Source organism: Littorina saxatilis, linkage group LG15, assembly GCF_037325665.1.
Source record: "Littorina saxatilis isolate snail1 linkage group LG15, US_GU_Lsax_2.0, whole genome shotgun sequence".
Taxonomy (NCBI): Eukaryota; Metazoa; Mollusca; class Gastropoda; order Littorinimorpha; family Littorinidae; genus Littorina; species Littorina saxatilis.
In genome coordinates, this window is record NC_090259.1 from 49833833 (window position 1) to 49848789 (window position 14957).

General features: G+C 45.2%; 1 protein-coding gene across 1 annotated transcript in view; it reads left to right on the top strand.

The window, feature by feature from the left end:
- The window catches only part of LOC138948050 (uncharacterized), a 30988-nt gene that overhangs the window by 1806 nt on the left and 14225 nt on the right, over positions 1-14957 (top strand). The window lies entirely within an intron of this gene.

Sequence of the window (14957 nt, forward strand, 5' to 3'; positions counted from 1 at the left end):
TAACTGAAAAAACTTAAATGAACACTTCTTTGACACAATTATTGAACCCCCCCACCCCCCTCCCCCCATGAAAGGTGAAAGCGGAGGGTGTGAGTGGAAGAGTGAATGAAGGCTGACAAAGCTGATTGATGAAAGCGTGCACCGCACAGCACTGTCATTGTGTCGCCCTGAGACAGGCGGCCTTTGACATCTCCACACCGCACAGCGCACTGTCATTGTGTCGCCCTGAGAGAGGCGGCCTTTGACATCTCCACACCGCACAGCGCACTGTCATTGTGTCACCCTGAGAGAGGCGGCCTTTGACATCTCCACACCGAACAGCGCACTGTCATTGTGTCGCCCTGAGAGAGGCTAGACGGCCTTTGACATCTCCACACCGCACAGCGCACTGTCATTGTGTCGCCCTGAGAGAGGCGGCCTTTGACATCTCCACACCGCACAGCGCACTGTCATTGTGTCGCCCTGAGAGAGGCGGCCTTTGACATCTCCACACCGCACAGCGCACTGTCATTGTGTCGCCCTGAGAGAGGCGGCCTTTGACATCTCCACACCGCACAGCGCACTGTCATTGTGTCGCCCTGAGAGAGGCGGCCTTTGACATCTCCACACCGCACAGCACACTGTCATTGTGTCGCCCTGAGAGAGGCGGCTTTTGACATCACCACACCACACAGCACGTAGATATAGATTTCACTGATATTACAAGTATGTAGTATTGTAATTTTATATCTAATTAATATTACAAGTATGTAGTGTTGTTGTTATTATGTCACTCAAATGTATGTTGACTTCGTGTCAGTTATCTCACGTTGCACTTTAATATTTGTAGATTATGTTAACTAAGTCGGTGAATGACACATGAATGAATATTCATCAGTGATTAATAAATTACGGTTTACAGTCATTTTGTGTTGAGTTTTATTCTGAAGATCTCTGTCTGTCTGTCTGTCTGTCTGTCTGTCTGTCTGTCTGTCTGTCTGTCTGTCTGTCTGTCTGTCTGTCTGTCTGTCTGTCTGTCTGTCTGTCTGTCTCTCTCTCTCTCTCTCTCTCTCTCTTTCTGTCACTCTCTCCCTTCTCTTAGAAATGATACAATATCGTTAATCAAGTCTTTTGTTTCTGATCGAGTACAAGCTGTGTGCGCCAACGGCTCTATGTCTAGCATGCAGTCGGTAGGTTATGGCATTCCTCAGGGATCTGTACTCGGCCCTCTTCTCTTCACCATTTACATTAATGACCTTCCCCTACACATAAGCAGTAACTGTGAACTCTTCGCTGATGATACCACTATTCACAATTCCCACTCAAATGTGAAGGTATTGTCAAAACAACTTCAAGAAAGTTTTAACGAGCTTTTAGCGTGGACCGAATTAAACCACATGGCTCTTAATCCAGACAAAACAAAAAGCATGCTTTTTACCACCAGACAAAAACGCCAAAACTTAAAATCTAAACTTCCATCTTTAACGATTGATAATCACATTGTTGAAGAGGCTAATAAACACAAAGTTCTAGGTGTTATTCTTGATAACGATTTATCGTGGACTGATCACGTTACAGGAGTTTGTAAAATACTCTCCAAGAGGCTTTACTTGTTGTCCAGAATAAAACACTTCTTGAACAGGCATGGCAGGCAACTTTTCTTTCACGCTCACATTCAATCGATCATTGATTATGCGTCAACACTATGTCGAGAAAGCTGAAATCCGTCAACAACAGTCCCTCGAATCATTCAAATCTGCACTCAAGACATTCCTTTTTTCCAAATAATCCATGCATTCTACACTGCCCACCCCATCCCACCCTGAATAACTGTACATACTTAATGGTTGATGGTGTGTGTGTGTTAGTGACTTTAAGTCTCCGTGTGTGTGAATGAGTGTGTGTGTTAGTGACTTTAAGTCTCCGTGTGTGTGAATGAGTGTGTGTGTTAGTGACTTTAAGTCTCCGTGTGTGTGAATGAGTGTGTGTGCGCCTGGAGTCGCCTGTTGGTGAGACATGTGCGCGTTACAAATATTCGTATTATTATTATTATTATTATTATTATTATTATATGAGTGTGCATGAGTTGATAATGCGAAAGAATGTGTATGAGTGCGCATTGAGTCACCTTGTGGTGAGATATGTGCGCGTTATAAATTCTCGTATTATTATTATTATTATTATTATTATTATTATTATTATTATTATTATTATTATTATTATTATTATTATTATTATTATTATTATTATTATTATTATTATCTTGGCTCACGCCTCCATCTGATATGATTTCAGCTTTCTCGACATTGGCACTGATAAATCTGGACATCGCAGTCAAATCTAACGATAACGATTTTATCGCATTCCATTTCGGAAGAAGAACCCATTAACCCCAGTCTAAGAAATCGGTCAAGCGCAAGGGAGGCTACTGCTATGTTGCTAATGTTGGATTGTCTGTTCCTGCTTTCGCAACTTTGCTGCTATAACTTTCATTTTTCAAATACTCTTTCGTTTTCTAAGACGTAAATAAGGCATCTAAAAACAACAAAGAAAAGAAACAGTATTGTGTAAACGGATCACACAAAAAAGGTTCGCGGTTACTTGCAGTCTTATAGACTTCAAAGGCTTTAATTTGGCAATTCCATTGGCTAGGTGCTTGGAAAGAAAATGAGCGTTGACCTGCTGTTTTGAGTTTGGTGTGGGGGATGTTGAGCTAAAGGGAGTCGGCAGATGATCTGAGTGCTCGTGAAGGGACATAATTATATATAGAGAGAGTCGGAGAGATAGGCAGGGGCGAGACCATGGAGGTGAGAGTGTTGATTTTGTATGTGGTACGGGCAGGAACGGGCAACCAGTGGAGCTGATTTAGGAGGGGGGTGATATGGTCTCTCTTTTTCTTTCGTAAGACAAGACGGGCAGAGCTATTTTGAATGCGTTGGAGACGAGAGATAGAAGAAGAGGGAAGACCCGCCAAGAGAGAGTTACAATAGTCAAGATGTGAGAGAATGGTGGAAGTGACAAGTTTGGCGGTAGCATCTGTGGTGAGGTACTTGCGGATAGTGGCGATGCGGCGGAGTTGGAAGTAGCAGGTGCGAGAGACAGAAGAGATGTGTTGTTTCATGGAAAGGGTGTTGTCTAGAGTGACTCCGAGATTTTTGACAGCAGAAGACAGAGGGACAGAAGAGTCAGAGAGTTGAAGAGAGTCGGAGGTGGCTTTGGAGAGTTTGGATGTAGTGCCTATTAGAATGGCTTCAGTTTTGTTGCTATTGAGCTGAAGTTTGTTTTCTGTCATCCAATTCTGCACGTCAGTGATAGTGTCAGAGATAGAGGAAAGAAGAGATTCAGACTGGTCAGGGGAAGAGCTGTTGTGAAGTTGAGAGTCGTCGGCAAAAGAGTGGTGGAGAACGTTGTGTCGGTCAAGGATGTGGTCAAGAGGTTGAATGTAGAGAGTAAATAGTACAGGCCCAAGGACTGAGCCCTGAGGGACTCCGCACTCAAGCCTGATGGGGTCAGACTTTTGTCTGTCAATCGAAACAGTCTGGTAGCGGTCAGTTAGATAAGAAGAGAACCAAGAAAGAGCTGTGCTATGGATACCAAAGGTGTGCTGAAGGCGTTGAAGGAGGATGTTGTGGTCGACTGTGTCAAAGGCCGCTGATAGATCAAGTAGGGCGACGGCAGAGATTTCAGCTTGGTCAGTGGCAAGGAGGAGATCATTAGTGGTTTTGAGAAGGGCAGTTTCGGTGGAGTGGTGAGGACGATAGGCAGATTGAAGCGGAGAGAGAAGATTGTTGCAAAGAAGGTGAGAGTTGAGTTGTTTCAGGACGACTCTTTCAAGGAGTTTGGAGATGAAGGAAAGGTTTGAGACAGGGCGGTAGTTGCTGAGAGTGTTTGGGTCAAGCGATGGTTTCTTCAGTAGAGGTTTGACAATAGCAGTCTTAAAGGAGTTGGGGACAGTGCCTGTTTGCAGAGAAGTGTTGATGATTTTGAGAATAGAAGGGAGGAGTTCAGGAAGACAGTCAGAGTAGAGTTGTGTGGGAAGAGGGTCAAGGTCACAGGTTTTCAAGGTCATTTCTTTGAGGACTTTCTCCAGGACAGTGAGAGTGAGAGGCTGAAAGTGTGTGAAGGGAGTGCCTGTAAATGCAGGAGGAGTTTCAGAGTTTTGGTGTGGGATTTTGTCTAGTTTGTCACGGATGGTTTGGATCTTGTTATGGAAGTAATCAGAGAAAGCTTGCGACAGTTTGGAGGGGTCGATGTTGTTGGGCAAGGGAGAAGCAGAAGAGCAGCCAAGAAGGTCATTCATTGTGGAGAAAAGTGTTTTGGCAGAGGTTGTTTCACAAATTTTGGTGCTGTAGTGCGATTGTTTGGCGTCTGCGATGAGTGTCTGAACATGTTCCTTTTGCTTGTTGTAAATCTGTCTGTCAACTACCAGCTTTGAGGTTCGCGACTTCCTCTCTGCTCGGCGACGCAACTGTTTTGCATACTTAACTTCAGCTGTGATCCAGGGTGCAGAAGGCCTATCTACGATGAGTTTGGTTTTTGCGGGCGCATGTTCATCAAGAAGTGTGCTGAGAGTGGAGTCGAAATGACGTACAGGGTCTGAGGATACCGGATCTGATTCTTTCTTTCTTTATTTGGTGTTTAACGTAGTTTTCAACCGTTCAAGGTTATATCGCGACGGGGAAAGGGGGGGGGGATGGGATAGAGCCACTTGTTAATTGTTTCTTGTTCACAAAAGCACTAATAAAAAAATTGCTCCAGGGGCTTGCAACGTAGCACAACATATGACCCCACTGGGAGAATGCAAGCCTCCAGCACAAAGGACCCAACATTTCTTACATACTGCTTGACTAAAATCTTTACAAACATTGACTATATTCTATACAAGAAACACTTAACAAGGGTAAAAGGAGAAACAGAATCCGTTAGTCGCCTCTAACGACATGCTGGGGATCATCGGGTAAATTCTTTCTCGTCCCAACCAATATGGGACTCCCCCTAACCCGCGGGGGGTCCAAGATCTGATATGATTCAGGCTTTCGAGACATTGGCACTGATAAATCTGGATATCGCAGTCAAATCTAACGATAACTAATACTAATTGTATTTTGTTTCCCTATCTTAACTTTGACGTTGACAGCGTCAGGCATCGGAGATCCAAAAACTTGTGTGAAATTCCGTGTCACACCAAGACAGCTTCGCGGTGTATGTTCCATTGATTATTGTGTTTTGTTTGTTCCACCCTGCACAGCTGCAGTATATTCTTAGCGGATTATGACTTTATTCAGTTATTCTGCAGAAAAACAGAAATGCTGGAGAAAAACTGTTTGTTTCTGCAGCATTTCTGCATAATGTCATCTTTCGCGAGAGCAACGTTTTTTTCTGCAGTAAAACAGTTTTACTGCAGTAAAATTGAAATCAAGAATGCTGCAGTAAAACGGTGATGTTGTTTTACTGGAGAAAAACTTTTTCTTCAGCATTTTGGCATTATTCAGTTATTCTGCAGAAAAACCGAAATGCTGGAGAAAAACTGTCTTTTCTGCAGCATTTCTGTATTATGTCATCTTTCGCCGAAGCAACGGGTTTTTCTGGAACAATACATTTTACTGCAGTGAAATTGAAATCAAGAATGCTGCAGTAAAACGGTGCTGAATTACCAATAGTTGTGCGTGACACGAATGTATTTTTTCTGTCTGACTTCCTTTCCGCCGGAAGTTCAAAGTTTCAAATTAAACAATGGCACCTGTCAGCAACATTGTCACATTTTCCCAGACGAACGCAGTAGTCCACTTCGTGTTCGATTTGCTTCAGAAATTGTTCACGTTCGGCCGCCATTGTGAAGTTGAATATAATGCCCTTATGCTACACGCCTTCTGATTGGTACACTGCGGAACAAACTATTATACTATCCCAGGGGGCGACGAATACAAACACTACTTTACAAGGTCGTTCGTTTTTCTTCAAAACAACTGTCACAGACTATTCTGAAAAAAAACTTAATCGCAATAATGCTGCAGAAAACCAAGTAAACATTATGCTTCAGAAAAACTGTTTTACTGCAGTAAAAATAAGGTTGCTTCGGCGAAAGATGACATTATGCAGAAATGCTGCAGAAAAGACAGTTTTTCTCCAGCATTTCGATTTTTCTCCAGAATAACTGAATAATGTCATAATCCGCCAAGAGCCAGTACAAAATGCTGCAGAAAAAATGTAAACAGGTTTTCTGCAGTAAAACAACAGCACCGTTTTACTGCAGCATTCTTGATTTCAATTTTACTGCATTAAAATGTTTTGCTGCAGAAAAAAACGCTGCTTCGGCGAAAGATGACATTATACAGAAATGCTGCAGAAAAGAACGGTTTTTCTCCAGCATTTGTCTTTTCTGCAGAATAACTGAATAAAGTCATAATCCGCTAAGGATACTGCAGAACACGTGATGCTGGTCTCTCCGTTACATTGAAACCTTTACGGGGTGGACTCTTCTTGACGTACTGACCTTTGAGTGTGATGCTGGTCTCTCCGTTACATTGAAACCTTTACGGGGTGGACTCTTCTTGACGTGCTGACCTTTGAGTGTGATGCTGGTCTCTCCGTTACATTGAAACCTTTACGGGGTGGACTCTTCTTGACGTGCTGACCTTTGAGTGTGATGCTGGTCTCCCCGTTACATTGAAACCTTTACGGGGTGGACTCTTCTTGACGTGCTGACCTTTGAGTGTGATGCTGGTCTCCCCGTTACATTGAAACCTTCACGGGGTGGACTCTTCTTGACGTGCTGACCTTTGAGTGTGATGCTGGTCTCCCCGTTACATTGAAACCTTTACGGGGTGGACTCTTCTTGACGTACTGACCTTTGAGTGTGATGCTGGTCTCCCCGTTACATATATTGAAACCTTTACGGGGTGGACTCTTCTTGACGTGCTGACCTTTGAGTGTGATGCTGGTCTCGCCGTTACATTGAAACCTTTACGGGGTGGACTCTTCTTGAGAAACGTGCTGACGTTTGAGTGTGATCATTTGTTTCAGCTAATGGCGCGTCAGGGAATCCGGGTTAGTGTCGTACACTGTGATCAAGTGGTGTGTGTGTGTGTGTGTGTGGGGGGGGGGGGGGTGTCAGGGAATCCGGGTTAGTGTCGTACAGTTAATGCTGTGATCAAGGGGTGTGTGTGTGTGTGTGTGGGGGGGGGGGGTGTCACGCACACAAGCTCACACAAACGTGCCACCATCCATACTAGGTGCAGACCTAGGCAAAAGAGAAGTTACAAACTAAATGTATTTACAATTACTAACAAAACAGTATTTCAACTGACTCTCCTTTCTAAATACACTCACTAACTCACTCACTCTAGACGACTAAACAATCTCATTCACTCTTGACAACTAAACAAATCCACTCACGAATACGAATCAAAACAATGCAAAAATATATCAAGACTGAGGTTGTGACACACAAACACACACAGAGTTACTAATTCAGTACAGTCACGAATCCTGCATAACGTCTCAGGTGTAGTGTTTAGTTGTTTGTGTCGAACCACGTCGTCTCTGAGACGAAAGAAGAATAGTCGACGAACATCCCACCACGCGTAGACCAATAAGTTCGATGATCGTCCAACGATGACTAGACAAGATGGCCACGTGGCGTCGAGCCACGTACACTCAAGGCGATACACACACCTTCTCCCAGAAACAGCGCCACCTCAATGATGAAGCGTGAAGCCGGTGACAGGAAGACGCCATCCGCTGGATACCTCTCCCCCAGGCATTCCAATGCTCCGAGACAACCAGTCGTCCAGCTCCCAGGCAGGACAACCAAGTGCACAGGGAAAGCACAAACAAAATCTGGAACGAAACTCGACGTTCGTCAGTTTCATATATCATAATGGCTTACATCAACTAGCCTCACCTCCGTTTACAATCACATTACAATCGTAACATCAATACACGGAAAAGTCCCAAATTTGAAATTTGCAGGAATGGTCAAATCTATTAAGACATCAGAAAAAGATAAATGTAAAACAGGAGGCAAACTATGAATTGTTAAAGCAAAAACCATGAAAAATAATATTTGAAGGAAACCATAGTGTCCAATCGTGTTTGGCCGCGGCACACTCAGCCCCAGCTGGTGTGGTAAAATGGAATGGTATTTTTGATAACCTCAGCTGGAACAAGATCTTTTACTTATGTCATAAGACAACAGTTGATTGTCAGCTAAAATGGTTCCAGCTGAGGTTAATTTATAGGGCTTTGCCGACAAACCGCTACTTATTTCTGAGAAAAATTGTTGAATCTTCTAATTGTTCGTTATGTAACAACGAGGAAGAAACAATTAATCATTTGATGTGGCATTGCCAGCATATTAACAGGTTTTGGCAGGAACTACAGGAACTGTTAAATAATAGTTGTTATCATGTTACTAATTTCCGGTTTTCAGAAGCGTTGGTATTGTTTGGAGTTCAGGAAAATATGTTCACTGATAAAGCCTTGGATTTCATTATTTTATTGGCCAAATTTTATATTTACAAATGTAAATGGAACTCTGAAAGACCGATGCTTTCGATATTCTTGAAATTTTTGAAAAGTAGATATTTATTGGAAAAGTACAAGGGGGGATTAGCAGAAGATAAGTTTGACCGCCTCTGGCAACCATATTCTAACCTGGTTTCATGAAAATTGTCCAGTACTAGGCTCTACTCCTCCTCCCTAAATCGTTAACAGTATCTTGATATATATTGTTGTAAACTTGAATCTTGTAGTAATCAATATTATTTAAGGGTCTAGTAGTTGTTGTAGTCAAACAGTCCTATACAGTGCCTCTTTAACTTTCCCCCTCTCTCTCTCTCTCTCTCTCTCTCTCTCTCTCTATTTCTCTCTCTTTTCTAGATCATTCTTTTAGTATGCATGTTGTATGAATGTATGTATGTGGCAATGTGAACTGTGATGTAATGTATAATGTGTTGTAAAAAAAAAAAGAAAGAAAAGTTCCAATCCATATGTCATCAAACAATGCTACACATTTTTCACAACAACTCACAAGTTGGCTCTAACAAAATGGCGAGCAATACTCAACAAAACTGGCAAGAACAAGTCAACACGAATAAAATAAACAGAACGAATCAAAGCATACGGTAACTAAAGAACTACTATCAAACCACAATACAAAGACTATCCTGGTCTTCTTAACGCAAACTTTACACTCACCCAACGGCTTATGAAAACACAGCCCCTGTAACCCACGTCCCGCTACGACCAAAACACAGCCCCTATAACCCACGTCCCGCTACGACCAAAACCTGGTGTGAACTGCGATGACCAAGTAACAGGACAACACCTCAACACCTTCCCACCTCGATCACACTAACAATCGTAATACACGTCAATCACAAAAACACGGGGAACCCCACCCGCCTGTCACCTACGCTCACGTACACACTAAAAAGTAAGGTAACACGGGTGTTAAATTCTTTTGCAAAAATCACATACTGCGTAGCCCTTTTTTTGTCACGGACTGTGACAAGGGGAAGGGGGAGGGGGGTCCAGGGAATCCGGGTTATTGTCGTACACAGTTAATGCTGTGGTGAAGTGCTGTGTGTGTGTGTGGGGGGGGGGGGGTCAGGGAATCCGGGTTATCGTCGTACACAGTTAATGCTGTGGTGAAGTGGTGTGTGTGTGTGTGTGGGGGGGGGGGGGGGGTCAGGGAATCCGGGTTATTGTCGTACACAGTTAATGCTGTGGTGAAGTGGTGTGTGTATGTGTGGGAGGGGGGGTCAGGGAATCCGGGTTAGTGTCGTACACAGTTAATGCTGTGTGAAGTGGTGTGTGTGTGTGTGTGTGGGGGGGGGGGGGGGGGTCAGGGAATCCGGGTTATTGTCGTACACAGTTAATGCTGTGGTGAAGTGGTGTGTGTGTGTGTGTCTGTGTGGGGGGGTCAGGGAATCCTGGTTAGTGTCGGACACAGTTAATGCTGTGGTGAAGTGGTGTGTGTGTGTGGGGGGGGGGGTTCAGGAAATCCGGGTTAGTGTCGTACACAGTTAATGCTGTGGTGAAGTGGTGTGTGTGTGTGTGTGGGGGGGGGGGGGTCAGGGAATCCGGGTTAGTGTCGTACACAGCTAATGCTGTGGTGAAGTGGTGTGTGTGTGTGTGTGTGGGGGGGGGGGGGGGTCAGGGAATCCGGGTTAGTGTCGGAGTACACAGCTAATGCTGTGGTGAAGTGGTGTGTGTGTGTGTGGGGGGGGGGGGGGTCAGGGAATCCGGGTTAGTGTCGTACACAGCTAATGCTGTGGTGAAGTGGTGTGTGTGTGTGTGTGGGGGGGGGGGTCAGGGAATCCGGGTTAGTGTCGTACACAGCTAATGCTGTGGTGAAGGGGTGTGTGTGTGTCTGGGGGGGGGGGGGGGGTGTCAGGGAATCCGGGTTAGTGTCGTACACAGCTAATGCTGTGGTGAAGGGGGGTGTGTGTGTCTGGGGGGGGGGGGGGGTTCAGGAAATCCGGGTTAGTGTCGTACACAGCTAACCCTGTGGTGAAGTGGTGTGTGTGTGTGCGGGGGCCGTAACACGACACAAAGGAAATCTTTATTTTACACACTGTTTCTTTTCATTAGAAACTTAAAATCAATGCTGATTAATGTAATAATACGACTAATAATAATATACGTGTCAGTGCCTTATTCTTTGTATTCGTGTGAGTGAAAGACGCGGTATTTTTGATTTACTTGCCTACAAAACAAGATCTATCTCGGCAAGAACTTATACTGTACTACCAAGTGGCAGAGACATTTAGTAGTTCAGGCGTTTATGATTTGATGTTAACTTAGACGAATTGCCTGAGATGATTTAAGTCAGCATACCCTCACGCCAAGTGGATCTCCTGGGTATCGGGCGTAACAACGGTCTGGGACGGACAGGACAGAACAGGAAGGGGCGTGCAAAAAGAGAACAACCGAACAGCCCGGATGCCAGCTGATTAATTATGCAAATTACCCCGCAGTCCGCCATCGTCAGCAAGGTTCAGTCACGTGACGCCAAGGGAGATCACTGCATGCGATTCTATCGTGACGCTGTGCACAGTGATTGTAAAGCCATCGGAGTGACGTCCCCTGCCGCATGTGAAAGAATGTGTTAGTGTGATTACCTTGCACGCTGCTCGCTGCACGGCGCTTACAGCACGGGAAAAAACCGCCTTTTTTTATTAGCACGCTATGGAATGGATGGGTGGAGGGGTGGGGGAAGGATCTACGGGGGGAGAGAGAGAGAGAAAGGGAGAGAGGGGGTTGGAGATTGTGGGTAGAGAAAGCATGGAGCAAATCGCCATTCAATGAGGTGGCACGGCCTGGCGGACAAGTGAACAGTCAATTAGTTAATGACGCGGCGTGACAATCAGGTCCCATAATTCTCACTTACAATGATTGCCCGGCAGGGTAGGGAGCAGGCGATAGGGGGTGCAGGGGTGGGGAGGGAGGGAGGGGGGGTGAAGGAGGATGAGCAATGAAGAAAATGAAGTAGCAGAGACAGTAGGAGTGCTTTGACCTGTCACACTGAGAGAGAGAGAGAGAGAGAGAGAGAGAGAGAGAGAGAGAGAGAGAGAGAGAGAGAGAGAGAGAGAGAGAGAGAGAGAGAGAGAGAGAGAGAGAGAGAGAGAGAGACCGAGACCGAGACCGAGAGAGAGATTGGTTGGTTTTTGGGTTTTAATGTCCCTTCAGCAGATGCTCCGAGAGAGAGAGACAGACAGGCAGACAGACAGACAGACAGAGAGTCGGATAAAAGCTCACAAGAGTTGTGATTCCTCTATTTTTGTTTTTCTCAATCCATACCTTTTATTTTAAAGGTTATGTACCTAAGGTTTCCATGGGGACTTTTTTATTCTGTGTTTGTAGATGGACCTTAACACTTTCAAGACAATTCGCTATGCCGTCATTTTTAGATACACATGCAATGATTTGCTTGAACATGATCCGTAACAGTCAATGACATGAATTTAATTGTGAGGTTTTCTTTCTTACTCTCCTGCACTAGGAGTCCCGATTTCTGTTCGTCGTCATCATTATTTTATTCCCACCTTGTGAGAACGCGTTCGTCGAAACAGGCAAAAACCGTGGGATTCATGATTTCAACACTTGCGAACGCATGTATGTACATGCAATGCCGAACGGGGCTAAAACACATCAGACACGATGAGCAAACACACTGTCCCTTGGAGAATATGCAACGCCTTGAAAGACCACAGCGTTTAGATTGGAGAATATGCAACGCCTTGAAAGACCACAGCGTTTAGATTGGAGAATATGCAACGCCTTGAAAGACCACAGCGTTTAGATTGGAGAAAGAGATCGCTCAAGCACGAACACATTCCCCGCGAGCGGTATTACATTTAGATCTCAACCCGAAGCTCTGTGGACGAATTCAAATCTTTACAACCCGAAGCTCTGTGGACGAATTAAAAACTTTACAACCCGAAGCTCTGTGGACGAATTCAAACCTTTACAACCTGAAGCTCTGTGGACGAATTCAAACCTTTACAACCCGAAGCTCTGTGGACGAATTCAAATCTTTACAACCCGAAGCTCTGTGGACGAATTAAAAACTTTACAACCCGAAGCTCTGTGGACGAATTCAAACCTTTACAACCCAAAGCTCTTTGGACGAATTAAAAACTTTACAACCCGAAGCTCTGTGGATGAATTAAAATCTTTACAACCCGAAGCTCTGTGGACGAATTAAAAACTTTACAACCCGAAGCTCTGTGGACGAATTCAAACCTTTACAACCTGAAGCTCTGTGGACGAATTCAAACCTTTACAACCTGAAGCTCTGTGGACGAATTCAAACCTTTACAACCCGAAGCTCTGTGGACGAATTCAAACCTTTACAACCTGAAGCTCTGTGGACAAATTCAAACCTTTACCTGTAGCACCAGCGTGTGAAATACGATCTCTTCTCGGGGGCAAAAAGTGGCAGGTAAATGAAAACAACGACTGCGGTGAAAGATGGCCATGCAAGGGGAGACAGTCCGGTGAAAGATGGCCATGCAAGGGGAGACAGTCCGGTGAAAGATGGCCATGCAAGGGGAGACAGTCCGGTGAAAGATGGCCATGCAAGGGGAGACAGTCCGGTGAAAGATGGCCATGCAAGGGGAGACAGTCCGGTGAAAGATGGCCATGCAAGGGGAGACAGTCCGGTGAAAGATGGCCATGCAAGGGGAGACAGTCCGGTGAAAGATGGCCATGCAAGGGGAGACAGTCCGGTGAAAGATGGCCATGCAAGGGGAGACAGTCCGGTGAAAGATGGCCATGCAAGGGGAGACAGTCCGGTGAAAGATGGCCATGCAAGGGGAGACAGTCCGGCCCATTACCTCAACACAGCCGTTACACATTTGAATGACAAAGTTCTCAGACACGTATTATGGTATGTGATGAAATCATTACAACCCCTAAACTTTATAGCTCTATGGGCGATTAGAGACAGCGTCAAGTTTTGTCCATTATATCCCTTTAAGGTATTATTATCATGTTAGTTCAAGAAAAGTCAGGTTTCTGCTGAATGTAGCCTACAAGTAGTTGCTTTGAAATCGCCGAGCTCCCTCGTTGTCAACTGACTGAATGGATCTCTCTCGAAAAAAAACATCTATATGTATTAAGACACGAGTAGTTCTACAACCGTGCAAGGAATTGCCCAGACTATTGTGATACCGTGCAAGGAATTGCCCAGACTATTGTGATACTGTGCAAGGAATTGCCCAGACTATTGTGATCTACAGACACCTTGTGACAGAGAGAGCAGAGCTCACCGTGTGACGTCACACTCCATGGGAATAGTCTCAGAGTCGTACTTGCCACTGTCTGGTTCCACTTAATGACTGGGTAACACTCAATAAGTCAGACTCAATCACGTTATGAACGAGGTGTGCACCACTTGTGTCTTTGTGATTTGTCCACTGTCGCCTACCGTCATGAAATCAATCACGTTATGAACGAGGTGTGCACCACTTGTGTCTTTGTGATTTGTCCACTGTCGCCTACCGTCATGAAATTAATCACGTTATGAACGAGGTGTACAAACCCTAACACTCGAGAAGTCAGACTCAATCACGTTATGAACTAGGTGTGCACCACTTGTGTCTTTCTGATTTGTCCACTGTCGCCTGCCGTCATGAAATCAGAGAGCCTTCCCAGTATTCCCCAGCGCCCAACAAATGAAGGTACTCACCCCGACAGAGGGCGCTTTGATGACGGCGTCCTAGGGGGCGCCAGAGGTCCTCATCGCGTGAGCTACCCGCTGAGCTCTTGGGGAGGTTGAGGCGCAGAGCATTGTGGGATAGGACATCGTGGTGACACTGTGTGCAATTACTGAGAAAGGATGAATACAAGCCTCCCATGGATTTAGTGTTATGATGTGATTGAAACTCCCCCCCCCCCTTTACTCTATTTCTTGCTCTCTCTCTCTCTCTCTCTTTCTCTCTCTCTCCCTCTTTTTTTTTCTCCCCCTTTCTCCATTTCTTTCTCTCTCTGTCTCTGTCTCTCTCTCGCTTTCTCTCTCGCTCCTGCTCTCTCGATTTCGATCTCTCTCTCTCTCTTTATCCCTCTCTCTCTCACCCTCTCTCTCTCTTTCCCTCTCTCCTTCCACCCTGCCTCCCTCTTTCTTGCTCTCCCTCTCTCCCCCTTCATCCTTTCCCCCATCTCTCTCCCTCTTGCTAGCTCTCTTTCCCTCCCCCCCCTCTCTTACTTGCCTCCCCCCCCCCCGGCCCCAGCCAACCGTTACGGCTGACTTGACTTTCCAGGGCAAACAGAGGTGGCCGGTGCTTACGGATGTCATGATTTGATGGATTGCGCATGCGCAGCGGGCATACCTTCGTTACGTTTCCTTTCGTGTAAGTTTGGATATTTGTTTGTATTCGTCGGACTTGTTTGCTTGCTCCTTTTTTTTTTTTGGGGGGGGGGGGGTGTTTGTTTGTTTGTTTGTTTGCTGGTCGGGGTTTTTTGTTTTTTGT